Source organism: Symphalangus syndactylus, chromosome 1 (assembly GCF_028878055.3).
Source record: "Symphalangus syndactylus isolate Jambi chromosome 1, NHGRI_mSymSyn1-v2.1_pri, whole genome shotgun sequence".
In the NCBI taxonomy this organism is placed as follows: Eukaryota; Metazoa; Chordata; class Mammalia; order Primates; family Hylobatidae; genus Symphalangus; species Symphalangus syndactylus.
This window is the reverse complement of record NC_072423.2, coordinates 22,897,429-22,913,900: the sequence shown is the minus strand read 5'-3', so window position 1 is coordinate 22,913,900 and position 16,472 is coordinate 22,897,429.

The following is a 16,472-nucleotide window of genomic DNA, read 5'->3' as shown; positions in this document are numbered from 1 at the left end:
AGTTATCTCATAGCATACTATGGAGAACAGGATTCTATTGCCTTCTCCTGAATGCTCAGCCTTGGCAGTGATCCTACCGGTCACCTCCTGTGCCCCTTGCAACCATCCCAGATGTTTTCTGTTGCATAGGGTCGGAGAGAAAGTTATCTATCTTGCTGAATGATATGGTTTGGCTGTGTTCCCACCCAAATGTCAACTTGAATTGTATCTACCAGAATTTCCACATGTTGTTGGAGGGAGAGGTTGTTACCAGGTAGAGGTAATTGAATCATAGGGGCTGGTCTTTCTTGTGCTATTCTCATGATAGTTAATAAGTCTCAGGAGATCTGATGGGTTTATCATGGGTTTCTTCTTTTGCTTCTTCCTCATTTTCTCTTGCAGCCACCATGTAAGAATAACTTTTGCCTCCCACCATGATTCTGAGGCCTCCCCAATCACGTGGAACTCTAAGTCTAATAAAACCTCTTTTTCTTGCCAGTCTTGGGTATGTCTTTATCAGCAGCATGAAAACAGACTAACACTCTGAGTTAACAGGTTGACACTGAGAAGAACAATTGAAACAGACAAGGGCCATTTTGAATGGCAGCTTTCTAATTTTTCATTTAAAAATGAAGCAGAAAAATAAGTTGCTTGACCTGTCAGGATCACAACGTTTCTCGGTGGTCCTTCCATTTAGCACCTGGCTTCAGACTCATTCCAGTGTTTCCCCTGGAATATCTTGTAATCTGAAGAATGTCTGTGGCCAGGGAGAGGGTTGTTTTCCAAAGCCATTTAATCCAATATCTCCCTGACAACCAGAGTGGGGTCTGTTTGTTTTGTGGACCCCCGTTTTATTAACATATAATTTATATACCATAAATTCAACTATACAATTCAATAATTTTATTATATTCACAAAGTTGGGCTATCACCATCATGATCTCATTCCACAACAATTTCACTACCTCCAAAGGAAACCTCATACTTCATTCTTCCCTTACTCGAGACCCTGGAAACCAGGAATCTACCTCCTGTTTCTATGAATTTACCTATTCTAAACATTTCTTGTAAATGGAATCATACAGTAAGTCCTTTTGTGACTGGCTTCTTTCATCTAGTATTATTTTAGTCCTAACATATTTTTGGTAGCTGCTTTAGGGTTTTCTATACATAAGATCATGTCATCTCCAAACAGAGATTGTTTAACTCTTCCTTTCTGATTTATTTTTATATAAAACTCCTGTCCTTGACCTTGTCCCAGAGGTGTCATCTCTAACATCATGTACATTAATTATAGTTTATGTTGAAAAATTGTTCCTGAAAACCACTGCATTAAGTTGAATATTTGGTCAATATTTGTTTTGATTTGTAATATTATTCCAGGGATGCTTAGCTTTGCTTCTTTAAAAGTTACTGTTTTTTTAAAATTACGAAAATACTAGAAGCTTGCCATAGTAAACTAAAACTGCAGAAAAGTATGTAGGAAAATGTGAGAGGGGACTCCTCGCCTACAGGGCAGTGGTGGGAGCAATGACAATTTTCCATTCATACCTCAGCCTCTTCTAATCCTTGACTTTTGTCAAATTGCATTCCTCTGCAAACCAAAGCAAAAGAACATCTACAAGAGCTAATGAATACTCTACATGGTGTTTTTTCTTGTTTTTGCCAATGAATTTAAATGTGATGAATTCCTTTCTACTCTTCTTAATACTTAATCCTAGTATAAGAAAAATACCCAATCAGGTAAAGCAGTATATGTTATGTGACTGATTATTTTAAATTTATCTGGGATGTTTTACTGAGTATATATTTTTAAGCTACGTTGAATAAAACCCATTACATTTTGTAATTTCTTTCAAGTGTGCTGTGTATTATTTAATAAATATATAAGAACCATTTTATCAAATAAGATAGTTTTTATTCATTTATTTTTACTATTTTTATCTTACTTTAAGTTCTGGGCTACATGTACAGAACGTGCAGATTTGTTACACAGGTATACATGTGCCATGGTGGTTTGCTGCACCTATCAACCCATCATCTGGGTTTTAAGACCCGCATGCATTAAGTATTTGTCCTAATGCTCAAGTAAGATAGTTTTTACCATGAAATGTTTACTCATAGCACAGGCCATCTTCATTATATTTTATCTTATAAAACGATTAATGTTTTAATCTCCTATTATTAAGATCTAAGATTCTATCTAAGGTGCAGAGTCAATAATTTTAAAAAGTATTTTGCCTACCAAATTGTTGTCCTGAATGAAAGACCACAGAAAAATCTTTCTTCTCATTCACTTCATTAAGAGATGCAACTATGGTAAAAATTAGCTTTTATGCTTAATAATTATTTATCAAAATTTAAATATATGTATTTTCAATTGTATACTAACAACAAGTATAGTGATAACTAAATCCAGATGAAACTTTTTAAACATTTAAAACAATGACCATGGGCCATAAGAACATTTTGTATTTAAGTGCATGTACCTACTTTCATTTCAGAGAAATATGGCAGGGTTATCAATAAAATACTCTCAAATGTAAAAGTATATTAAATTAGAAGAAAATTCTTTGGAGGAAATGAGGTGGAAATACAACACTAGGGTAAAAGGAATGATGCAAAATATCTGAATGTTCAAGAGGTTTTTCATGTGTATTTCTTAGGTTTTTCATGTGCATTTATTAATGATGGTGGATCTCACAAGGTTAGATTTCACTGCATGCATGTAAAGAATGATGGAACTGTTTTATTTTAAAACAACAGCACTCACAATTTGCCTGAATTAAATCATCTGCAATTATTTAGATCATGGGCAACATTTTAGCTATCAGCTTGGAAATGTGCAAGGAATATATGCTTTTCATAAAATAGACAAAAGTTATAGTGTGTTCTTGCGCAAAGGTTTCAGAGATCACCGGTACCTTATTGGTGTGGTGCAGCACATTGCTGGCCACACCGCCTGTGACACTGTGTGGCAGTGACTGCAATAGCACTTCAACAGCACAAGACTTCCTGGGGACAAGAAAGGGCTCTGGCTTTTTCACTTTAAGGCAACAGCAAGGCTGAAGATTCCTCTCCTCATCCCTAAAGTTATTAAGGGGGAGAATAACATCATTCCTCAATAGCATGGGGAAGGAAGTAATTTCATTTGATTATGAAAAAGAATGTGGACTTATTTAATGATATAGTTTTTGCTTAAGTTCACCCTGGTCTTTCCGATCAGAGATTCTCTATGTGTGATCTGTGGATCCCTGAGAGTTTCTGAGACCACAAGATCACAACTAATTTTATAATAATACTAAAAAACTTTTGCCTTTTCTACTGTGTTGCGATTTGTGCTTATGGTGCAAAAGTGATGGATAGGACTACTGTAATTTAGCATGAAGCAGGGCATTTTGGCTCCAAACTGGGCTGGTAGTCATGGATTCCTCACTGCCACACATATGTGAAAATGTCATTTTTCACTTCTGAATGTTCTTGATGAAGCAATAAGTATTGAATACTCTTGAATACACATCTTCTAATATTTGGTGTGATAAAATTGGAAGTATCTATAAACATCTTTAAAAAAACTTGGAAATACTTATAAGTTAGCAGGAAATTGCCAAAAAATGTATAAGGAAATTTTCTACCAGTTTCCCCCAATAACAATATTTTGCACAACTATAATACAAATAGAAAAACCAGGAACTGACATTCGTGCAATCCAAAAGACTCTTCAGAGGAAGAGAAGACCTTCTCAGGGTTAAAGGATGAATAGGAGCTTAACAAGTGGTTAAGTCTGAGATGGCATGCATTACAGCAAAGGGAGGAGAGACGCAAATTGTGTTAGGGGAAAAGGAAATAATTCTGTTTTGCTAAAGCAAGAAATGCAGGAAGAGACACTCGCAAGGGTGATGAGACTGGGAAGGAAAAATTGCCTAATGAAGGCCTCTTGTGTCATGACGAAAGACCTGAATTTTTTTTCTGAAGGCCCTGGGGGCCTATTGAAGGGTTTTAAGCATTTGGGTGGTATGACTAGATTTGTATTTCAGGATAGTAACTCTGGACTTTTTTTTTTTTTGAGAAACGAAGGACCAGTAACAGTAATAGGAAGCCCATTAGGAAGGTTTGCAATAATGTATCTATAGGTCATGAGACTTTGAGCTAACGCAATCCACAGAGGGAGGAATATTTAAGAACATCTAGACTTCACCTGTAACAATGGGGGATTACAGTTCGACATGAGATTTGGGTGGGGACATAGAGCCAAACCATATCAGGTCCATTTCTGGGATTTTTTTTTTCTATTCTATTGATCCACTTGTCCATTCCTTCACCAATAACACACGTCTTGATTAATATAGCTATATAGTATGTTTTGAAGTCAGGTAGTATCTGCCCTCTACCAAAAACTACTTTCCTTTTTTCTATAATATTATGTTGGTTAGTCTGAGTTTTTTGCATTTGTATGTAAGTTTTAGAATTAGCTCTCAGATATCCACAAAGCAATTTGCTGGGACCTTGATTGGGAATATGTTGAATCTATAAACAAGTTGGAAAGAAATGACATCGTAACATGATTGAATGTTCTTATCCATGAACATAAAATATCATTCCATTTATTTAGATCTTCTTTGATTTCTTTGATCAGAATTTTGCAGTTTTCTTCATCTAGGTCTTTTACATATTTTGTTAGATTTGTATCTAAGTAGTTCTTTTTGGGGATGCTGATATAAACAGTACTATGTTTTCAATTTCAAATTCCAATTGTACATTGCTAGTATACAGGAAAGCAATTGACTTTTGTATATTGACAAAACATTATTTTTGACACATTCTAATGTTTAAAACAGGTAAGAACACTGCACAAGGTATAAATATTCAGAGGTTCATTGGGATCAACAAATGGAGGAGACCACCAAATTGGAGAGGTAATTTATACACACAAAACTATTAAAGAACCACAAGAACCTCCTTCCATTCATTGTTTAACTGTATGGTGCTGACTTCAGTCCTACAAGAAATATTTAAAGTAAATTTTAGTGTGAGCAGAGGGAGTCTTTCTGGATGAAATCTAAAAAGACTAGTGCCAACCCCCAAATCCTCCCCATGCTCAGACAGCTAAGACTTGCAAGCTTTTCCCCAGGAGCTTCTTGACTGTGTATCTTGACTTTGTTAATGTCAATATCCTGGTTGTGACTATGTACTACAGCTTTGCAATATGTTACCATTGTGAGAAACTGACTAAACAGTACACAGCATCTCTGTATTAATTTTCACAATGGCACCTGAGTGCATCTTCAATTTTACCTCAAAATGAAAAGCTTAATTTAAAATAAAACACCTTTCTCCATAAGATCCTCTGGAAAAAAAAGGAAAAAATAAACCCGCCATATTGACATATAATTGATTGAAATGCTCAAATCTATCACTTCAGTCAATTTTGACACTAATATATGCATGCATGTAACCCATTCCCCTACCAGCAAATGAAACATTTCTATTGCCACAGAAAGCTGATTCTAACCATTTCCAGTCAACCCTCCCCGAAGAGCAACGACCACCAATCTGGTTTTCATATTCATGCATTATTTTTGCTAAAAAGTGTCTACTTCTTTGTGTCCTGGCCTCTTTCACTCAGCATGATACTTTTTATATTTGTCTATGTTGTTGTGTGCATCAGTAGTTTGGGGCTTTTTAATGCTGTGTATGTTCCATTGTATGGATGCAACGGAGTTTATTCATGCTTTTTCCTCTTGATGGATATCCAGTGTGTGGCCCTTATGTCTATCATAATTCTTGTAGAAGGCTTATTGTGGACATGTGCCATTTCTCTCAGCCTGTGGCTTGCTTAGTTTCTTAACTGCATCTGTTGATGAGTTTTATAGTTTTTTTTTTTTTTTTTAATAAATAGCCCTTTTTCTTTTAGTTTGTTTCAACTAGCAGATTCCTCTTGACTTACCTGAGGAAAATTCTCCAACTGTGTAGACGAAAGTAACGAGGCCTATGCAAGTCTTGAAGCATCCGCCCTTCCCGTACTTAGAATTGTTCATTGTAGTTGAAAGCCTCTTTGAAGGAATTGCTAGGTCATAGGGTAGATGCATATTTCACTTTTTAAGAATCTGGGAGTTTTCTAAAGTGGTTGAACAATGTAGTAGTGTTCTGGTTGGTCCATATCTTTGTCTACATTTGGTGTAGTCAATCTTTCTTCTTTCCTCATTCTAATGGTTGTGAAGTGGAATGTCTGTGTTTTTTTTTTAATTCGCACTTCTCTGCTGACTAATGATGTTGGACACATTGTTATGTGCTTATTGGCCATTCATATGCATTCTTTAGTGAAGTGCCTGTATAAATATTTTGCCTATTTATATTTAACTTTTTGAGTTGTACTTTTTTGTGCATTCTGTATACAAATACTTTTTTTAGGCCTGCATTGTGAATGTTTTCTCCCAGCCTGTGCCTTGCTTAGTTTCTTAACTGCATCTCTTGAAGAGTTTTATAGTTTTTTTTTAAATAAATAGCTCGTTTTCTTTCAGTTTGTTTCAAGTAGCAGATTCCTCTTGACTTACCTGAGGAAAATTTTCCAAGTGAATAAAGGTCTATGCAAGGCTTGAAGCATCCACGCTTCCAGTACTTAGAATTGTTCATTGTAGTTGAAAGCCTCTCTCTCTACCTCCTGAAAAATAAAAGAGAAGCATTGTTGATGGTTTTTCTTGGGTCTGTGCTTCATATTTTCCATTTCATTGCATATCTGAGTCTCTATCAAGAGCTAGTCTGACTAATGGAAAGTGCTCTTGGTGTTGTTTTAAAAAGTCTTGGTTTTCATAGGACATGACTGCTTTTGGAAGAATTGCTTTATGTCTGGGAAAGTAAGAATTACGGCATCTTATTGAAAAATACTGTCTTTGAAAATGTCCTGTCAGAAAATTGTGAAACATTTGCAAAAAATGGAAGTTGGTTGTAGTGATCACATTCCAAGGATCTGAGAATCCTGGTAGGTGGGAATGTTGCAAATCACAGCAAAATGCAGTTGCTAGCACATCCTTCTCACTTTACATTACTGATAATGTGTGGCTGCAGCCTTTGCAGGTAGTCAGTGAAGAAACCTTTTGTCTGTTCTTTATCACTTCCTTTCGAATTTTCCACATTGCCATTCTCAATCTTCATCTCTTGCCTCATCCCAGTGTAAAACACAACCCTTAACCTCATAAAAAGATGCTCAGTTCAGTGAAGCAAATGGTAATTGAGTGCTTACTAAATGCCAGAAACTTAGCAAAAAAGCACAATACTTGTCTATGAGAAATTGACAATCCAGGCAAAACTTTGAAATCTCCTGTATAAAAATATATTTAAATATGTATCCAAACTTCTCTACTCAGTCAAATAAATCAGGCAGATAGAGAATAAAAATATGTATTGCATAATGATAGGTTTTCTAATTCTTTGATGTACAACCTAGTCACAGGGATTACTGGAGTTTCAAAATTGGGCTTGGCCCTAGGAAAACTTAGGGCAGAAGGAATAGATGAGAATCCATACTTCCTTTGGACGCTTGGCTCCCTATGAAAACAAAACAACAAAACAAAACAAAACTTGAGAGCATTTCCTCTCCAAACCCACCAACATAGGTTAGATGTGTTAGATGCCTTTTGTTAGTCACTTCATATTCTGCCACCCTACCTCTTAATCTAGCTGCTGCTGAGGCCACCAGTTCTGCATAGGCCTTAAATAACTTTGTGCATTGCAACCTGGCAGCACTTCCTCTCACACCTTGCTTCCACCTCCAGGGCTTTGTGATGATGCTTTGGTGTGGATGTGCATACTTGACACTCAAGTGCGATCTGAGTTAACACCCATGCGACCATCCTTGACCAATGGGGATACAAGCCTGTAGGTATATGCTTCCCCTCTTCTTCCTCTGGGTGGACAGCTCTGAGGCACATTTTGTAAGATTCCTCCAAAAGTCCACGGATTCAGGTACCAGTGGCCAATTTTGTAAGAATTGTATTAACTTTCTTTCCATCTCTGTTCCACCCCTCTTTCTCTTCTGCTTTTATTCCCTGACACCACTTCCTAAATAAACTACATGCATGTGAGCCTTTATCTAGGACTCTGCTTTCAGGGAATCCAGGCTAAGACATTGGGGAGCAGGAGTAAATTCGAGGATAAAGAGAGGCAAAGAGTGTTATGCTAATAGATGTCCTTCCAACTGGAAGGAAAAATCAGAAATAAGTACTTCCTCTCCGACAGGGAAAATAACAGGAATACAATCTAGATCAAAGGCATAAAAAGACCTTCTTTGATGACCCCAATGCTTAGACAGAAAAAAAAGAAAAGTTAAGAAATTCAACCCCCTTTTCGCGGAATCTAAAGAGAGATGAAAAGAAAGTCGAAAGGTAGAAGATCAGCCCTAATAGTAGAGATGAGGTTTTTAAGCCCTGAAAGCCCCCAGCTGGAATTAACTCATGTCAGAAAACATGTGCTCTGAGCAGAAAAAGACTGGACAGATTTGGGATCCCTTTTAGTTCTGTGTAATTGGTTGTGTACAGTTATTTTACCTTGTGAGCAAAATGGGTATTAGGACTATAATTTTAGAACCATGTTTTCTGGTTCTCTTGTCTTATAGAACGGTTTAGTTTGAACTAAGGGAAGAAATATTGTGCACTGAAAATGAAGAGAAAATCACTGGCGATAAAGGAATTTCTTCTATCTTAAGTGGGGTGCAGTCTGCCATCGTTGGTTGGCAGGGGTATCAACCTGGGGAGGCTGGGCTGTGGATTGCATGGTCAGGACTGGTCTTTGGGAAGCTGGGCTTTTCTCATAATATTGATTCTGCCTACTACACACCCCAGACATGATCTGTCTCTAACTCTCATTCCTACCTCTAATCTGTAATTTTTCTTCCCCACTCCTGAATCATGACTCAGCCTCTGAATTCACTTTAGGTAGGGCTAGCTTGTTGCTCCCACCAAGCTTTCAAACTGAAACCACAGAATAACTCTTGCTTGAGTTATTACTAACTCCATAACTCTTGTATTTTTTTATGGGACAGGATTTACCTGCTAGTAGATTGCTGAAGCTCCACATAAAAACATATGCTCCGTGCAAGAGAGCCCAGAAGATCTTGGGATGAGTGTTCCTCAGGCCAGGAAGCATCTGCCACAGCTGGGATCTTTCCTATTGAGTAGCTTTGCACCATGTGCACCGACACTGGAGATCCCTGGAATTTTGTGTATGGCACTGCCAACTTGTTGGGTTGATGGCAATCTCCTTGACAGGCAGCTTGTTTTTCTTGAATAGAGGCCAGGCTTGTCAATGTTTTCCCTTAGTAAAACAGAAGGAGGTTAAGAACTGGGAGCAGGGCCTGGCATGGTGGTTCACGCCTGTAATCCCAGCACTTTGGGAGGCTGAGGTGGGTGGACCACGAGGTCAGGAGTTTGAGACCAGCCTGACCAACATGATGAAACCCTGTCTCCATTAAAAATACAAAAATTAGCCGGGTGTGGTGGTGCGTGCCTATAATCCCAGCTACTCAGGAGGCTGAGGCAGGAGAATTGCTTAAACCCAGGAGGCAGAGGTTGCAGTGAGCCAAGATTGCGCCACTGCACTCCAGCCTGTGAGACTCCATCTCAAAATAAATAAATAAATAAATAGAAAAAGAACTGGGCACTTCTCTGAAAAGCACTGGCCATCTTGGCAGTCTCTGGGGATATCATGAAAAATTTTATTTTTATTTTTTAATTTTTTAAATAGAGATCAGGGTCTCACTATGTTGCCCAGGCTGGCCTCAAACTCCTAGCCTCAAGTAACCCTCCCACCTCGGCCTTCCAAAGTGCTGGGATTACAGGAATGAGCCACCATGCTGGGCTCTGCGGATTTAAAGAAGCTCTTGATGGACTTCATTTTCAGGGCTGTACTTTCTAACCAGCAGGTGAAGAGCTGAATCACTAAGGACACAAATGAAAAGGGAGGGGCAAAATCTGAAGGCTTTATATTTCCTTTTGAGGGATGCAGCTCCGGTCTAACTTGCCACACCTTGAACTTCACCACTGGAAAGCAACAAAGGTAAGAGAAATGTTTCTGTACTTTATTATCTCAGCTGTGCTTGTTGTCAAATAGGACAATAAATAAGAATAAACCGTGGCATTCGGACAGGTTGCATAATGAACCAAATGAAGGAGCAACTTACTATTTAATTGAATATGACTTTTGCTGACCCCTTGATGAATACATTAGCATATTTGGATGCCATTGATAGTGTGCATTTAAAAATCTTTGAGAGATGCTGACTTGATTTCAGATCTTTGTTTAGTAAAATGGAACTCTATTGATATTTTCTACTTACTAGTGTTCATTCAAAACACAAGCTAGTTATGCATGCTGTGGCCTCGGTGTATTGAAACACTTCTTAGCTCCTTAGAAGATCTTAACTTGCTATGATAGCCTTATTAATCACTATGTGTTGGAGACAATTTCTTTCTTTTCCTGCCTCTCAGTTTCCTCTTATAGCTTTAAAATTAGTCTCCTAGGTAATATGTGTATTCTGTACATGCAGGTAAAATATAATGGTTTATGTTTATGTGAACATTCTGAAATTCCTACTATTTTTAGGAATGAGCATATGTGAAATTCACAAAGTTGTAGGGCAGAGAGTGAGAGTAAAAGGATAGCTCTGATTTAGGGAAAGAGAGATAGGTGCTAGATAAGTGGTCACAAGAGAAGAGTCTTGTGAAAGGGGAAGAATGTACACAGGGTATGGTACAGATTGTAAGATGCTGGTGTCTTAGCCACCCTTGGAGATGTATTTCCCCCAAAAGGACAGAACCAAGCCCTCCATCTGTTGCAGTCCTTTAGTGTCAGTATCCCTTCAGATAAGATAAGATGTGTTCCCTTCCACACATATCCCAAATAGAGTTGTCTCTTCTGGAAATCCCTCTTCTCAACCTCGAACGGCTACAGTGACAGATTTCCTTCTTTTCTTCATTTCTGTCATAACAACTTCCAGATGACACACCTCATTTGCTTGAAGAAAATTTTTTTTTTCCAAGACACAGCCAACTTTCCCTTACCACGCGAATGGGCTGTTTTGGGGGTCCATATACATCTTTGATAAAATTCTGGGTGACTTGGGACTTCTGCCTTCATGAGTTCTGCTTCCCTGAAATGGACTAGGCAACATTAATTAGACTAGTTGTAAAATATCCAGAATATTGGTTTCCCTAACAAGTATTGATTCCTGGGTGAATGTGGAAGACACTGACAATTTCACAGATGAATTTTCTCTGCCCTTAAAGAATGTTCAATGTAGTGAGGAAGACCAACATATTAAATGAACCAAAATCTATAAATCCATCCATACACACCTCTGCACATGCAAAGACAATCACCCAGATGTAGAGAGAATTGTCAATAAAACTAGTTAAATGTATGGTTAACATAGATACTCCATTGTGAAAGATCTCTGCAAACAGAAAGGTAGAATTTTGGAAAATGAATGAGGAAAGCCCATGCACTTTGGCACTACATTAATAATATAGTTAAAACTCTGTCTTGCCAATAAACAAAGTTCATTTGATATTTAGCATGTCTATTGGCAAGACAGAGTTTTAACATTATTGATTAGAATTTGAATTATTCTAATTCAAACTATCATTAATACAAAGTTCATTTGAATTAATTATAATTATGTATTGCCAATGATTTTTGAGAAAAACCTGAACCTGAAGTATTCTTTCTTGGTACTATGAGCTCAATGCTTGAAGAGCTGTAAGATCCAACTGTGAAGTGAGGCGAACATCATTACTCACTCTGCAAGACTCAAGATTCTGAATAACACACATATAGTACTGGCACATACATGAACCCTGTAAGTTAGCCATTTTCTTTACAAAGAAATTCTCACACAGCTGTGTAAGGGAGTAGGTGTGCTGATGTTCATCATGGCACTGTTTGTGGTGGCATGAAGAAGGAAACCATTTGAGCATCTGTCATTGGCAAATGAATGGGCAAATTAATATGGTGGAAGCAGAAGAATGCAGCAGTTAGAAGGTACGGACTATATTCCCAGAATAACATGGATGAATCTTAAAAATATAGTACTGGGTGAAAAGTATGTGAAAACTTCTATTTTTTTGTTTTGCTTTGTTTTGTTTTGAGACAGGGTCTTACTCTGTCTCCCAGCCTGGAGTACAGTGGTACAGTCACTGCTCACAACAGCCTTGACCTCCTGGGCTGAAGCAATCCTCCCACCTTAGCCTCCTGAGTAGCTGGGACTGCAAGTGTGTCCCACCATGACTGGCTATGTTTTAAATTTTTTTGTAGAGATGGGGTTTTCGCTACGTTGCCCAGGCTGGCTTCAAACTCCTGGGCTCAAGGGATCCACCTGCCTCGGCCTCCCAAAGCTTATGTTAAGTATTATCTAACATAACTTCATTTATGAAAATTTAAAAATGCGTAAGATAAAGAAATCAATGTTTTACAGGAGCACATATAAATAAAAGAATATGCCTTAAACAAATTATAAGTGGTGTCTATGGTGGTGGAGAAGAAAGGAAATGAACTGGGTCAAAGGCCATAAGTAAAGAAGAGAATCGCCTTGTAATCCAGTGATGGCTTATGCCAAGAACCAGAGCATGTGATGACCTCAACCTTGTACGCTTGTGGTTATAAAAGAAGAAACAAACAAATAAACAGACCAATAAAAGTGTCTGGCAAACAATAAGTGGCCTATCAGTGTATTCCAAACTCTTTTCTTAGGTGCTCTAGTAACTGCAGGGCTACAATAGTTATGATATGTGAATAGGCGATTTTATAACAACAACATGACATAAATTTAAGATAAATAAATTTACATTACATTCCAGAATACAACTCCACTAGCTTACTTAATTCACTAAAATGCAGAACATAGTGTGAAGAGCAACCGACTTGGATATACTTCACGATTGGAAGTGCTTTCATTATTAAAGTACCTAAACAAAGGGCTGTCAAAGACACTATTATTACCACACATAATACAGAGAGCTGTATTAAAATCACCTTGAAGGAAAACATAGTGTCAAAGGTACATAATTGTATTTTAGCAAAACAAGATGAGTAAAACCCTTCTGTTATATTTTTTAAAAACTGTCAAGAGCAAAGAAAAGTGTGGTCCAGGCTTGGTATTGTATTTTAGCAATTGTACTTTAGCAAAATAAGATGAGTAAAACCCTTCTGTTATATTTTTTAAAAACTGTCAAGAGCAAAGGAAAGTGTGGTCCAGGCTTGGTGCTGTATAACTGCTGGGTCCTGTTACACTGTGCTGGGCTTTCTGAGAACTGGAACGCACAGCATCTACAACTTAGTGATTATTTTAGGGCAACTGGTTTTGATTACAGGATTTGTGAATTTTCCTATATAAATGTCATGGGCCATTATTTTGAAAGTCCACAAGTGACATATATTCCCTTTTGGTCTCCCTCTGCCTGATAAAGGATGAAAAGCATGACATAAATGCCTAAATCGATGACAAACAAGGACATATCCCAGAGAACACATCTCCAGAAAGCTTAGCTCAGATATGTGCTGACTGGAAATAAGAGACATTAGTAACTAGGATAAATATGCATTGGCCTTTGTTACTGTGTCCTATACCATATATGCTTAGACTTGGATTCTAAAAGAGGGCAAAGCTGTAATCTAGAAGATGGGAGGTAAAAGAATCAAACATTTCTGTATCCCAGGTGGACTAAACAAGAGAATAATGTAACTATGCTACAGAAAGGTGAATGTGGAGTAAGTGGGCTAATTGGCCCTAGTGAACAAGGGTGTATAGAAAAACCCTTGAAGTGAGTTAGAATCCTTTTAGCTGCAAGTAACAGAAGACTCAACTAAAATGGCTTAAACAATAAGAAAAAATTATTATTTCACATGAAAAGAAATCTCAAGCTAGGGCAGATCCAGGATTGGGTAATCAATACACTCAATGGTGTGTTACTCGAGGATGCAAGTTCTGTCTGTCCTTCCTCTCTGAAATCCTGGCTTATCCTCTTAGACTAGCTACCTTACGGACACAAAATAGCAGCTGCAGTAGTAGACACATGCAGATAACCCAACTGTGAGAGGAAGAAGAGGGCTTGTTTCCTCTTGTGGATCTCTTCTTATCGGAAGCCTTTTCTAGAAGCCCTCCAGTGACCTCTCCTGTCTTTCTTGTAAGAATTATGGCACTTTCTGACTCCTACACTAGAAACTTGGGACATAGAATTTCCTCAATTGGCTTAGACTAATCCAGGCTTGCTCTTGGGGCCTGAGAAGGGTGAAGCCTCCTCTGAAGCACATGGCTGCATGAAATCTGCATCAAAGCAAGTTCTCTTAGCAAAAAACAAGGCAGTGAAAGAGAAGGGCTGAATGGTGGGCAACCAACTTTTTTTAATATGCTGTCTGAGAGAAGAAGAGAAGGAGAGAGATTTAGAAATTGATTATCAGAAAGATGATATGAACTTCCGACTAGGTGACATGAAGACCCAACTCCATCATGAGCTATGTGGGGTGTGATCTCTGATTTCTCATCAAGAGGCATGCAAGGCTTCTAAGGCCACAGTCCTGCCTATCTTCGACCCCACTGCCCACCACTTTTGGACTCTTATTTCATGCATTTATAATATAAAATTTATCTTTCAGGTGTTTGAATCTCTGCTCATGCTATTCCTTCTGACAGGAGTGCTCTTCTTACATGTATATACCTAGGTGACGCTTACTTCATTCTTCTAGAAGCAGCAGGGATATTATCTCCTCCAGGAAGGCTAACTATAATTCTCAGTTTGGGCTTGTGTCTCTCCTCTCTACTTGATTATGTGCAGACCAGCAAATCACATAGTACTTATCGGATTGAAATTCTCTTCTTCATTTCTTCCTTCCGCAAACATGTACTGAGTCACTACTCTATGGATTGTCTAGATGCTGGAATAAAACATAAAAACAAAACAAAGTCCTTGGTGTAATGTACTATAGAGGGAAGGGAATCAGATAATAAATACATATTTAGTAAGCCAGGTGGTGATATGTGCTATGGTAATGGAATGGAGGGATGTGGGCTGAGATTTCAAACAGAATTAATGGTCAGGGAGAGCCTTAGTAACGAGATGCTATTAGAACAGAGATGATTAAACTGCTGGAATGAGCCATTCAAATATCTTCAGGAAGAACTTCATGGAAGAGGAATAGAAAGTACAAATGCCCTGAGGTTGAACGTACTTGTTATATTGAAGGTGTGCAAGGAGTTTACATGGCTAAATTGGAGTGAGCTTGTGGGAGAGTTGTAGGAGATGAGGTCTGACAGGTGACCAGGGCCAGATCACAGAGGGCCTTGTTGGTCACAGTAAGGACTTTGGCTTCTTCTCTGAGTAAAAGGGAAGACAGTGGAGTTTTTGAGCAGAGGAGTACCTAACTAACTGATATTTTAAAAATACTAGTCTATCAAAGATATTATAGAGGAGGATAAAGACTGCAGTAGAAAGAAGATAGGAGATTATTTCAGTAATTCAGGAACACCGTTCATGCTGTTAAAACGGGGAAGCATGAGAAATGTGCAGATGGGGAATATTTCCAAAGATGGGGTAAACAGGATTTTTTCATTGATTGAATAAGAATGAGAATAAGAATAAGAATGAGAAAGTACTTAGGGATGATCCCAAGGTTTTTAGCTTGAGAAAGAATGGAAGAATGGAATTGCCATTTACAGAGGTAAAGAAGGCTGTGAGGGACACAGGCTGGAGAGAGGAGTTAGAAAACCAAGCATTTGCTTTTGGACATGTAAGTTTGAGATATATATTAGACATCCAAGTGGGGATGTTGAGTAAGCAGTTGGATATGTGAGTTTGGAATTCAAGGGCAGCATAAATGCAGGAGCTAATAGCATCTTAGTGACGTTGGAGGAATGAGGTTGGATGAGATCACCCAGGGTATGACTGTTCATAGAGAAGAGGCTCAAGATCTGAATTCTGTTTTATTGTGGTGTCTAGAGGTTGAGAATTAAGAACAATTCTGCAAAAGAGACTGAGAAGGAGCAGTCAAGGAGGCAGGCTGTGAACCAAGAGCTAATGATGACACAGAAGTTAAAGGAAGGAAGTGTTTGATGGCAATGAGGCTCCTGAAGAATGAAGTCTTCCTGAGAGCAGAAACTATTCTTGATTGTTTTTATAGCCATAGCCCTCTACAGTTAGCGGTGCTCAAACAATGTTTGTGGAACTGAATAGAATGAACTCTTCTTTCTTGACATATTCTTGTCCTAAGATAACATATATTCCAGCATCATCTTTTCTTCTCTTGGATTTTCCTTTTCCATTTCTATTTTCATAAACATGATGGCTGTGGCCTCCAGGCTGAGATCTCTGACCACTTTCTTATGGCAGGTCCTACTTGTTAGTATTGTCCTCCTTTCATGGAGGGATACAGGGAATGAGGTCCCACTGAGGCAATAAAAATGTGCTGGAAGGCCGGGGGCGGTGGCTCACGCCTGTAATCCCAGCACT